This window comes from Canis lupus, chromosome 3 (assembly GCF_011100685.1).
Source record: "Canis lupus familiaris isolate Mischka breed German Shepherd chromosome 3, alternate assembly UU_Cfam_GSD_1.0, whole genome shotgun sequence".
In the NCBI taxonomy this organism is placed as follows: Eukaryota; Metazoa; Chordata; class Mammalia; order Carnivora; family Canidae; genus Canis; species Canis lupus.
Window position 1 is genome coordinate 63,844,316 of NC_049224.1, and position 13,945 is coordinate 63,858,260.

The window sequence follows — 13,945 nt, forward strand, 5'->3', positions numbered from 1 at the left end:
CAGAGAGGGTGTCATGATTGCTGTTGTGGTGACTGTTTTGTGGGCACAGATATGACAATGGTAAGGAATGTTAATGATTTGGAAGAGGAGGTAAGATTAGTCAAGGGGGATAAGTGAAATTAGAAGGGGATAGTGGAGAGAAGGCAAAGCTAGTGGGGGTAAAGGAGGGTTGAGGAGGATGGTCAAGGATAGATGAAGTAGTGAAGTAGTAGACAAGGGTTAACTGAGGGAGGAGGGTAAGTGAGAGAGCTTCTGAAATGGGGCAGGGGAATACCAGCTGGAGAGGGGATGAGACAGAAGCATTGTGTTTGGGGACTAAAGTGAGGCCATGGTAGTGGTGCCTTCAGTGAGGTAAGATGGAGTTCATCATTGTGAGGAGATTGAGGAACTAAGGGATTAAGATTTGACCAGTGCTATAGACTAAGTATTTGCGCCCCACCCCCATTCATATGTTGAAACTTAACCCCCAGTGTGATGGCATTTAGAGGGATGGATTCTGGGAACTGATTAGGTCATGTGAGTGGAACTCTCATGAATGGGGTTGATGCCCTTATAAAAGAGACCCCAGAGAGCTCCTTGCCCCTTCCCCATGTGAGAACCCAGAGAAGACAGCTATCTATGAACCATGAAGGGAGCCTTCACCAGACTAGAATCTGCCAGTGCCTTGATCTTGGGCTTCCCAGCCTCCAGAACTGTGAGAAATAAATGCTTGTTGTTGAAGCCACACAATCTGTGGTATTCTGTTATAGCAGCCTGAACAGACTAAGACAACCAGGGTCCTGAGTCTGAGAATGAGGGAGGTTGCAAAAACTAGAATCCGTTCCTAAGCAATGCTGTGTCATGTTGTTATGCTACAAGCACCCCAAAGTAGCTGATTTTTCTTTTTGCCTTTAATTAAACATTTTCATGCTATTATTGATTGACCAGCCCTCTTGTCTGGGCTGTGAGGGGGAGGAAGCTATGATTTCTCTAGAAATGGCTATCTGAGCTTCTGTTATGATGAACTGATAGCTCTCTGCAAGCAAGGAGACTGGATGGACTACAGGGCATTGCTGTGGCTGCTTCCGAAGGTGGGCGGGCAACTGAAGACCTCTCCTCTCTTCTGTGGCAGGGCAGTGACAACAGAAGGGAGAATGAGATAAAGGGGCTCATCTCTCTGAAGGTGCCTTCGTGCATCTGCCATACCCAGAATAGCCGATTTCCCATAAAAGTTTAGAACAGATCATCTTAAAAAGGTTAATTTCCTGACATGCTTGCTCTGCATTTCATGCTAAGATTGTCTCAAAAGTGACTTTTCAAAAGGCATAGATCTATTCTAAGATCATCTGTGGCACCCCACTGCCAATCAATAAAATTCAAATCTCCTAAAATAGTATTACCTGGCCCCAGACTACCTCTTTGGGTTTCTCTGCCATTCTTTGTATCTCAGACGCCCAATGCGGTTCCTGAATTCACCACCATTTCCCAGATAGTCCCTGTGATTTCCCACCCCATGCTTTTGTCTCCTTCCTGAGTGACCTCCTCCCAGTCCCTGTGGACTTTGTAGCTACCCTTTGACACATCCTTTATAGACAGTGCACCCCATTCCCAGAGGTTGTCAGTCTGTAGATGAAGGCATCAGGGCTCACATAGCAGTTTTGCTGACAACTCTTTATAAAGGCAGGTGTGAATCTGAGTTTAATATTAATTTACAATATATATGTTCCCACTTCTAAAAAAAGCATTTGAGGTGGCAATTACATACTTTCATCCATCAAAACTCGTGTTGAACACACGTCCCTTTCTCCCTGCTGCAAACGTGGGACTGCCTGGGCTGGGTTCCTGTGGTACTGCAAGCATTGTTGTTTTATTTTCTGGCTCTTGTTTTTCATAGATATTTCTATTTCCCACAAACCAGCCTGCTTGCTCACTGGAGGACTCCTCCTTTCCCCACAAGCTTTACCTACCCTGGATTTCAATTTCAAAAGGAGAGCCATAAATATGTGTCCTTCAATTTGAAAAGGCATGCTAAGAATTCAGCAGCCAGGCAAGGGAAGCTAGAGAAAAGAGTTTCCCAAGGGGGAAAAAGGAGATGCACAGTCATAAAATCACAAGAGATCCAGGGTGTTGGAGTTTTGCATGCCAAGTTCTTGCTACTTATAGACCCAATAGTCCCATTTAGGAGGCAGGAGGGAGAGAATCCTTAGCATGTGCAGAAATAACAAGTGGCTGTACATGTCTTACTCCAGGACAGAAGGGCAGGCAGGATCTGCAAACGACCTGATTTCCGCTGGCTAAGCATGAGCAACAGCAAGGTCTCCCAGATTTGTGACTCCACCTTCCAAACTGGATATTTCTGTTTGAATTTCCAGGGATTTTTCTCCCCAACTTTTTATCTAATTCCCCTTTAGCTTGTATTGCTTTGGTAGTGCTTTGTGATCCCTACCCAGCGGCTATTTTTGTTGGATTGATACACAATAGTATTGCAACTGTACTGGAATCTTTGTTCAGAGAGAGATAGATCATGTTTCCGTTTCAACAAACTCCAAGAAGCAGTCAATATTTCTGCCTGCCTGCCCCTTTTCCTTCTTCCCACCCTTCCCCCCTCCATCCCTCCCAGCCTCCTGCCTTTCACCTCTCCTTCCAAAGGTTTCAGGCAATGCTCAGTTTTGCCAGAGGGACAAACAATAGCGAAGAGGAAAGGCCGTGGGGGAATGTCTTCACTGATCGTCATTCAATCTGCTTGGCTTTTTAGTTTGTAATTTTGTTTTCCATACATGTTTACAAAACCAATTTCCGGGGGACTGATTTTGTCCAGACCAGGGACATTGGGGGAGATTTTAGTTGGTGGTGTCAATTTCCCCATTGGGATGGCAGATGGCATCCTGTGTTGAGAGAAAGTGGCTTTAGAGTGGGCTTTGGTGGAGGCAAAGGCTGGAACTCATGTCACCTTGTTCTGATCTGAATGGTTTCTGGAGTCTTGTCATTTTAAGGGTGCAGACCATTTTCCTTAGTCTTTATATCCCAATTCCTCTGCCCAGTCTTACCCTACTTGCTGCCTTTCACGCAGCAAGCCCTCAAAATTACTTGCAGAATTGAAAAAAAATGTGAGCTAACACCTTTTTATCTCTTCCCCACAACACTTCCCTCCCTTCCATGGCTTCTGCCCCATCCCATACAGCCTCATTGGACTTACTGAGCTGGGCTTTCTAGGATATCAAAAACGGAGGGATCACATAATGAATTTTGGTTGTAGGTGATAGAGACTCAACTGAAATTTCCCTGAGGAGGGGAAAATGGGGAGGGCCTGGAAGGACATGTTCTCACAGAACTATAAAGTCCAGAGAAAGAAACTAATCCAAAGGACCACACAAGAACATCAAGATAAAGGCTCTCTGTCTTCTGCAGGTCTATTTCTCTCTGGATAGGGTTAGTCCCCTTCCCTTGGTGGCCCTCCAGTAATTTGGTACTTCGGTTTTATATAGGAATGGTAATGAAAGATCATCTCTATCAACAGGTTCCAGAAACATGTTGGGACTGAGTCTCTTTGGGCTTGTACTGGGTGACTCTTTATGAACCTGTCCCTCTGGCCATGGGGATGGAACACTAATTGGCCAAATCTGAGACTCGGATTGGGCTGGAAGTCAAGGGTGAGGTTAGACCCAGCCACATTCAAGGATTAAAGAGAAGAGTGGCTTTTTGGGTGCTGATAGGAAAAGAAATGAAGATGGATACCAAGCAGGAAAAATTGAAATGGTACCCACCATGTCTTCTTTTCTTCCTGCTTCACCATCACCCATGTTTGCCGGAACTATTAAATCTTATTATTCAAGCCATCAGAAAGAGAGGGGATTCAAGGAACTATCAACCCACCTGGTATAGATTGCCTCCTCTTTTATATTTGATGGCAACTAATGAACTTCAAAGTGGCATTTCTTTGCATGTGGCCGGTCCTAAGTGGCTGGCAGTTCAGCCAAATGCTGTCATGATGAACTCAGAAAGTCCATTTTCATACTCTCTGGTTCGTCCATCCCTAAAGATATTTATGAGCACTTAGAATTGCAGCTTCCGGGCACCGGCAGAAAACATCACCATCATGCGACATTATGATCCTAATGCCAATAAATGGGAAGGGAAGCATAAATGATAATAAGCTGGAAAAACCATCTTCTCCTTCTAATTTCCTGTCTGTTAGCCAGGCTGTGCTCTGTTTTGACAGGAAGCAGAGAAGGCATATGTGAGTGTGTCCCTCATCTCTATCAACACTGCCTGTCACTGCCTAGTGTCAGTCATCATGATCTCTTTTTTGGACCACTATTGGTCTCCCAATCCAGGGTCCCCCCACAGCCACCCTTTACCTTAGCTTGTCCTACATGCTGCTGCATGATCCTTCTGGAAAGTGGAGCACAGCCCACAAACACTGCCCTGCAACCCGCCTCATGTCATTTCCTAGGCTTCCATCTGATTCTATGACAATATTCCTTAGGCTTTTTGCTGTGTATCTGTATCATCTGTGTTTCTGTATCATCTCCATAATGTTGTCCTCAATAACTTTTTTAAGTTCATTTTCTCTAACTCCTTTGTCCTAAGCAATAATCTTCACTAAATTTCAATTTACATGTGCTAAGACTTTTAAAATTATGATTATTATTAAACATAAAGGGAAATTAAAATAACCAAATACTGATTTGAAAAATGTTTCTAAATTGATCTGATTGCCAACAAGGGTATACATACTCTTCTTTGGGAACACTAACTCTCAGGATTAATTCCAAACACAACGTGGCATCGATTTCTTAATTTGGCCCCTGTTTATCTTTCTGGCCTTGACCCTCTCCAGTTGGTTTTCTAGATTCTCTGAATTCTTTGCAAATTCACATATGGCTTTGCACATGCTGTTCCTCTGCCTGGAATTCCAGGCATTCTTCCACTTTCCTTCTTTACCAGACCAACCATCCTTACCCTACAATAATTACTCTAGTGCTGAACCTGTGAGGGATTGTTATTCCTTCAAATGGCTTCTCTAACTACAGGCTAGATGTATGTTGGATGTAATCCAACAACCTGAGTGTTGGATTGCTTCACTCACTTTCTGACTCCCTCCATCCATGAGCTCCCACCAAGTATGGGGCAATCTGATTTCTGTCTGTATCCTGCTGGTGACCAGCACAAGGAGCTCCTCAGTCCCTCAGCAGAGGTTTGCTGTACTTGCTACAATCTCATTCAATCGCATCTGTTCTATTCCCTTTTCTAATAGTGATGGGGATCATTTTACTTTTTAAGACTTGCAATAGTAGGTATTTGTAGAGGGTCCATAGCATATTTCAAGGGTACTATGCCTGCCACAGAACCACCTACTATATGAATTCTACAAAGCAGTGCTTGTTTTTTTTTCTGGTCAGCTATAATAGTAAGTTATGACAGAAAATGTTCAAACATACAATGCTCTACCTTGGAAAAACACAAGATTATTATCTATAGTTTCCTAAATTTTTAAAAAGATTTTATTTATTTATTTATTTATTTATTTGAGACACACAGAGAGAGGCAGAGACATAGGCAGAGGGAGAAGCAGGCTCCCTGCAGGGAGCCTGATATAGGACTCCATCTCTGGACCCTGGGATCATGCCCTGAGCCAAAGGCAGACACTCAACCTCTGAGCTACTCAGGTGTCCCTCCAGTTTCCTAAATTCTAATTGTAACTCTATCCCTTTCTCTCTCGTCCAAGACAGAAATTTTTAAGTGGCAGCGAGAGTGATATTACCACAGGAATAAAGCTGAATCCACACTAATTCATTATTTAAAAAGAGAATCATTTGAAAATTCTTATATTGAGGTGATAGTAAAAAATCATCTGTGAAACAGTATTCTCCAAGAAATCTGCTTTATTTCTTTTCGTAGTTCACATGTACATACCCAGTCCTTGGGCACAGTACCTTCAACATAGCAAGCACATGGTAAATATATTTTTTTAAGATTTTATTTATTTATTCATGAAAGATACACAGAGAGAGAGAGAGAGAGAGAGAGACAGAGAGAGACCAAGAGGCAGAGACACAGGCAGAGGGTGAAGCAGGCTCCATTCAAAGAGCCCTACATGGGACTCAGTCCTGGGTTTGCAGGATCAGGCCTTGGGCTGAAGGCGGCACTAAACAGCCGAGCCACCCAGGCTGCCCGGTAAATATTTTTAATAAACTATTTCACCTATGTATACCTGATTTTGAGTTGAGTAACTGACTGTGTGTGGGTGTGTAGGTGGAGAAGAGATATTGCAAGGTAAGAAGACACGTGCACAAAACATCTATAGCCTGAATGAATCATTTACACATGCCAGTGTGACATTTCAAGCAGGTTGATGCTAAATTTACAGTAGCTGTCACTGAATTTTCACAATCAATAAACAGTAACAAAACAACTTTTCTTCTGTGAGGGAGTATGACATGATAATATATATGATATTATATCCCTTTAGTATAGTATATATGATCCCTTTAATAGGGGGTCCATACAGCTATTATCTTTGAGGGGGACAAATTATGGGTGTATTTTATGATCTCCTCTTTTACTTGTTTTACATGTCTGTAATGAAGGGAATCGCTTTAAGAATCTTTTTTTTTTTTAAAGGGGCTGGGGGGAGGCACAGAGGAAGAGGGAAAGAGAATTTCTTAAGCGGGCCCACCATGGAGCCCAATGCGGGGCTCGATCTGACAATCCTGAGATCACGACCTGAGCCGAAAGCAAGAATTGAACACTTAACTGACTGAGCCACCGAGATGCCCCAAGATCTTTTTTCCTTTTAACACAGAAAGATTCCACCCCCCCCACCCCCACACCCACCCCCCACTCTTTACAAAAGGGAGGGATCTTCATGTGGGACTCGCTGTTCTAAATACACCTCCTTCTTTGCCCGGTGTTCCTTTTTCTTCCCTGCCTGGCACCCCTTCACCCCTAAGAACCCCGATGCTTCTATTATCCCTTTATTTCTCTCAGCCTCAGCCGTTTCACCTCATAGTTGATGGTAACAGAAGAGAGGAACGCTCTGAGGTACCAAAGCAAGCAGATAAGGCAGATTAGATGCTCTTTGTCTTCCTTTTGCCATGAGATTATGTGCTTTTAACTGGGAGGTACTTGACAGGACAGAGGGGAAGCTCTGCTTTGAGCTTTGAGCTTCCGTCTGCCATTTTGCTTCCCCTTAACAGTATGCACAGATATCATGGGCTGCCCCAGGGCTCTGGCAGTTGCCAACATGCTGGTGCATTAACCATTTTTAATGATGGTGAGAGAGCTGGGGCAGAAACATTAAAGGCTTCTGCTCCTTGATGTCCAGGGGAATCCTAGAAAAAAGCACATGCCCATCCCTCCTCACTATCCCATAGCCCTAAGTTGCCCCAGAGCGTCTGTCACCTCTAATGTTTCCACTTTACTTTGAGCAGAAGTTAGGTCCTTAACAGCTTCTAGCCAAAGATTGGGAATGGTATCTAAAGGAAATACATAATGAAGTCAAGGCCCTAAACTAGGTATTATTAAATGCCACAAGAAAACAAATCAAGCAAGGCAGAGGGCTCTGGTTTGGGTTCAGGGTCCTGCCCAGCTAGTCAAGGCCTGTGTCTAGGTTGTCCATTTTGGTGTAGGAAAACCTGGCCAGAAATAATACCCATCAGTTCTTACTGAGTCTTCAAATTAAAAATATCATGGGCTTTAATACCTCACCTCAGCCTCCATCAACTGAACTTCTTTTATAAGCTGCAACTAAGGCTATTATTTCTGTGGTGATTAAAATCAGAAGTTCACTTTTAAAGAGAAGATCAAACTTGAAAGGAAATGTAAAGTGAAAAAAATCAGAATTTCAAAATTTAATCATAATAATGCCAGCAGTACCATTCTATTCTTGTCTCTGATTTATGCTTCTTACAAATAAAGATTGGTAAATTGAAAGTTTTTATTTGGCATTTATTGTGCATTTTGGAGGATTTGTAAATTTGGCTCCTGATTTGTTGACATTATGGCTGCCTTGTAGGACCTGTAAATCAGTTTTCTGATGTGGCAAATCAATTTTGTTTTAGAGATGAAGCTCAGTGGCTAAATTAAGTGGTGATATAAAGGGACATAAATACTGTGAGCTTTAGATGGAAGAGTGCCATGGGCAGAGCCAGTGAAAGCCCTTCCTGCATGCTGGGAGGATGAAGGTTTCGAATTTCCTCTTTTGGGGCTTGTAGACCTTAGATTAGGGTCACAAACTGGCTACCAGGGGCCAAATATAGTCCATAGGATGTTTTGTATAGCTTGTGAATTTTCTTTTCTTTTCTTTTTTTTTAAATTTTGAATTATAGGACGCCTGGGTGGTTCACTGGTTGAGCATCTGCCTTCGGCTCAGGACATGATCCAGGGTTCTGGAATCGAGTCCCACATTGGGCTCCCTGTGAGGAGCCTGCTTTTCCCTCTGCCTGTGTCTCTGCCTCTCTCTCTCTCTGTGTCTCTCATGATCTAAAAAAAAAAAAAAAAAAAAAGATTTATTTATTTAATCATGAGAGATAGAGAGAGAGAGAAGCAGAGACACAGGCAGAAGGAGAAGCAGGCTCCATGCAGGGAGCCTGACATGGGACACAATCCCGGGTCTCCAGGATCATGCCCTGGGCTAAAGGTGGCGCTAAACCGCTGAGCCCCCTGGCTGCCCTAAATAAATACATCTTAAAAAAAATAAAAATAAAAAATAAATTTTGGATTATTGTGCTCCGAGGGAAAATTTAAGTGGAAATTCAAGTAAAAGTGCTATCTCTTGAAAAACAATCAGAAATTCTGGCTACTTGACTTGTGCCTTCATTTCAACAGCCAGCCTGGAGTTGTAGAGCTGTGGTCCCTTTACCTGGGGCATGCGCACCCTAGTCTGCCATAGTTCCTATTTGGTCTGCTCTATTTACTTACATTACCTATCTGGCCCTTGCAAACATTTGATCTTGTGACTCTGTTTCAGACACTAGAACATTCTGAAGACTAGGGTTGAAGAAAAATCATATTAAAATTACTTGTTGGGACACCTGGGTGGCTCAGTGGTTGAGCGCTGGCCTTTGGATCAGGGTGTGATCCCAGATTTCTGGGTTTGAGTCCCACATTGTGCTCCCTGCATGGAGCCTGCTTCTCCTTCTGCCTGTGTCTCTGCCTTTCTCTCTGTGTGTCTCGAGTGAATAAAAAAAATCTTAAAAAATAAAAAAATAAAATTACTTGTTGTTTACCTGACATTCAAATTTAACTTGATGTTCTGTATTATATCTGATAATCCAACTGCGATAGGCAGAATTCTAAGATGGCCCTCAAGATTTCCACACTCCTGATGTGTGTGCTCACCCCCTGAGTGTGCATTCCTGTGATTGGGTCATATTACAGAAGGGGAGGAATTTTCCAAATGTATTCAAGGTCTCAAATGGGGTTGACACTGAGTTAATCAAAAAGGAGATTGTTCTGGGTGGCTGTGACTTAATTAGGTTATACCTTAAAAGAGACTTGTTTCTTCCTGAAAGGAAAGATTTGGAGTGTGAGAGATTCTTCTTCTGGTCTTCAAGATGTTGACTGCCATGTTGAGGAGAGGGCCTAGGCGCCGGCCCATGTGACAGTGACCTGGCAGCAGACCCCAGCTGACAGCTAGGAAGAAACAGTGATCTCAGTTATACAGTCACAAGGAAATGAATTCCACACAAAACCAATGAGTTTGGATGGGGACCTGAGCCTAAGATAAAAATACAGCCCTATTAACACCTTGATCTCAGACTTGAAAGACCCTAAGCAGACAACCCATTTGACTTGTGCCTAGATTCTTGACCCACTGAAACTGTGAGATAACACATTTGTAGTGTTCTAAGCTACTGAGTTTGTCGTAATGTATCACACAGCCCTTTGTGTGATAGGGCTCAAAGTCTCAGTTTCTTTGTCTTGATTTGAAAAAATTTCAAACACATTTTGCTAATTACAAAGAAACTCATAAACCACTAATGAATAAAATGACAAGTTGTTTTCCTTCCTAACTAGGTGCTCAAGGTTATTTTAATTGACTTCTGATATGCTGACTACCATGCCTTGCCTGGGTAGGGGAAGACTGAATATAAACATATATCTATGTGACAATATGGGGGTTGGGGAAGGGTGAGTGGGATTGAACTGGACTTCATCAATTCCTTCATGACTCATCCTGCCTTATGGCTTCTCCCCATCATGGCCTCTTTCCCAACCTTATGGACTTCTAACTTTTTTTGCTACTGTCATTTACTTTTTCTTCTTTCCCAATTTTAGCCTCTAACATCAAGAATCTAATGGGACCAAGAGCTCCCTGTTTCTAAAAAGTTTTTGTGCCAACCCACATGATAATGTCTGGGAAGCAGAGACTGAGTGGGAGTTCTGGTAATCTATTGCCGTGTAAAGATCTGCAATTTGTGCCAAGCTCAATGGGTTCAGCTCATCTCTGCTTCATGAGGCATCAGCAGGAGTGGCTCAAATGGGGCTAGAGGATCCACTTCCAAGATGGCTCACCCACATACCTAGGAAGTTGGTGCCAGCTATTGGTTGGGAGTTCAGTTGAGGTTGCCAGCCCAGGACTCTCTTTTTTTTCCCACATGGGTATTTTCACATGGCTCCTTGGACTTCTCTACAGCATGAGCCTCTCCCCTTAACAGGTGGGTGATATAGAATTTGTGGTCATATTTTTCTACCAAAATATCTGAATCATCAAGCTATTATTACCTGTTCTTGGATCAGGTAACCATTTCTGGCCAAATCATTATGGCTGAGGAGTGGTTTGTGGTACTGAATATGGCTCTTAATATGAAAGAAAAGACAAAAATGTTTTAAAATACATTTGCATCCCTTAGCGAGACATGTGGTTGAGGGTTCAAAGAGTGTGACAGATAGGGCCTCTGTTAGAGCATGCAGGGCCCTGGAAAAATAAATTTTTTTGTGGGGCCTCTGTTTATATAAATAATTTGTTTAAAAATGGGCTCATGGAAGTACGGTGACACATTGGGATTTAGAATAATGGATAGAGAAGACGTCTTTATGTATTAGTTTGTTGTCCAATCAGAATACATGAGAGTCACATAAACCAGTCACACCATTCTGGAGACCAGTCTTCTACAAGACCCAGCAGGCAGTAGCAATCACTTACTCAACACTCTCTTAGAACCTGGGACCAGCTACAGGAGCCCAGGGCAAATTGATACATGTTCCAGCCCTCCTCAGAGCATCCAGTCAAACATGAGCATGGAGAAGTGGATCAGAGCATGTCCTGGAGGGAAGTAGGGACTAGGAACTGAGGAATCTTAGAAAATTTGGGGGGAGGGATCCCTGGGTGGCGCAGTGGTTTAGTGCCTGCCTTTGGCCCAGGGCGCGATCCTGGAGACCCGGGATCGAATCCCACGTCGGGCTCCCGGTGCATGGAGCCTGCTTCTCCCTCTGCCTATGTCTCTGCCTCTCTCTCTCTCTCTGTGTGACTATCATAAATAAATAAAAATTAAAAAAAAAAAAAGAAAGAAAGAAAATTTGGGGGGAGTCCGCTAAAGTGAATAGCTTGGAACAGAAAACTCTCTAATGGGGTTTAAGTGTGGCAATAATGGCAAGCAACATATTCGCAAATAATCAGGCTTCTTGAGTACAGTGACAGATAGATGTTGTTTTCCTGTATCCAGTACTCCAAGCTCCTTTCTTCAAGCAGACATAAACCTGCCTAAGAGGATTCCATTCCACATATTCCAGAAAGGACCACCCTGACCTGAGTCCTAGGCCACAGGCCACAGTAGTAAGTGCATGTCCCGGACTTACTTACATCACTTTCTATATCCCCTGGATGTGGTAATTCATTTAGAGATGGGCATTTCGTCAGTTAGAATATTTTGGGGGAATTTTATATATGGCTTCTCAAAGAAAGAGAATCTGTTCCCATTGGGCTCACAAGTGAGGATGCAGTAATTGGAAGCTGTCTATAGCCACCTTTCTTTGCCCAATAAAGGAAACCACCTACAACAGAGGAGAACAAGACCAATATGCGAAGGAAAACAGAAACCAGCAGAGAAGGAGAATAAATGCAACTATGACACCTTCTGAGCCCCTGGATTTCACTGTGCCTGAAACTATGATTAACTTAAGGTGCCCTCAGGTACTCTTATTTTCTGTTATGTGGACTAATTATCTTTCGTGCTTAAGCTATTCTGAAATGGGTTCTGTCTTTAGCAGTTAAGTGTCCTCAATACATATCTACATAAGGAAGAGTAAACCATTTTCCTGCACACATATCAATATCATTCCAGCAAACTTTAGCATAATTAATTTCAATGAAATGGTATCAGGTTCTATTATATTCCAATCATTGTGCTCAACATTTTAGATGATACAAATTGTAGTCAATAACTGTGTTAGGTCAGGTTTCCTAGAATCAGAGCTGGAGAGGAGAATTCATGTGTAAGTGATTTATTGAGGGTGTGCTCTCAGGAGACCTTTGTAAGCGAGTGAGGAAAGAAGGATAGAGAAGAAGAAGATGCCAAATAAGGTCAAATCTAGCCTCAGTCTTTTCCTGGGGGAAGCTTAGGAGTGTAATCTGTACCATAGAACTTGTCCAGCTTTAAAGTAAGGCATTTTTGTACCCCTGCATCAGTCAATCAGCTATTGGCTGCTCTGGAGGAGATAACTTGCCAGGGCAACCCTCCAGAGAAGATGGCTGGTGTGAGCTATGAGTGACAGTGCTGGCATCAGCGGGCTGGGAGGCAGGCAGGGGTGTGTGTGGGGGGGTGGGCGGATGGGGTGGGGGGAGTGGCACATCCAGCCTGCGAAAGGGACCCCATAGAATCTGATGAGGCACTTCTACTGTCTGCTGTAAGAACAGTCCTGGTCTTCTGGGTACGTAAAATTTGGAAAATATTGGTGAAATTCATAGACATAGTTCAGACACATTTTTAAAAAAAGAGTGCTTAATATCAGTTGTTTTGTTAAAATGCAAAAGAAGATAGAAATGGGGAAGGAGGGACTACAATATTAAGTAAAACTGTGTGCAAGAGTATGTGTCAATCAAATATCGTGTTTATTTGATTCATTCATCTTTCTAGTATATCTCTGGGTCTCTTACTCTATGGCATTTATGTGCTGTTCTAAGAAAGGTAGACTTTTTTAAAAAATAATTTTTAAAAAGATTTTATTTATTTATTCATGAAAGAGAGAGAGAGAGAGAGAGGCAGAGACACAGGCAGAGGGAGAAGCAGGCTCCATGCAGGGAGCCCGATGCAGGACTCAATCCTGGGACTCCAGGATCACACCCTGGGCCGAAGGCAGGCGCCAAACCGCTGAACCACGCAGCGATCCCCAGAAAGATAGACTTTGACTGGAAAAGTTCTAATGAACATGTTGGGTTGGGCCCTCAAGCATAAGGAGAACTTTGATAGAAAAAAAGGGAAGAGAAGAAAGTAGGCATTTAGTGGGAGAAGCTACTTGGGGAAAATGATAAGCATCTGTGTGCAAGTAGAATTGAGGCATAAAAATCCAGGACAAGGAACTGGGAATGACTGGTTTGTAGATTTAGTAAATAGTCTTGAAATGCCACTTGTGAAGCAAAGTTAAGTTTTCTTTCTTCATCAAAAAATATGGTAAGGCAATTTCTCTTTGATAATATGTTCCCAGTGTGCACGAGAGTAGACTGACTATAATCCTCAGTTTATATCCCAGGATCATCCTTTTCTATGTTATTGCTTAAGCTTCCTTTTGCTCACCCTGCTTTGTGCCTCACAAGTATAGTTTAATAGTAGGGTATTCAAAGAATATATTGATGTAGTTCATTAATTTTCACTGCTGTATGAAAGTGTATTCTGTGACGATAGCACAGCCTTTCCATTTTCTTGGCAATGAACATTTGGACCATTTCCAATTTGTTTGCTATTTTGAGTAGTATTACTAAAAAGATTCTTGTACACATCCCATGGTACGAATGTGAAACAGTTTC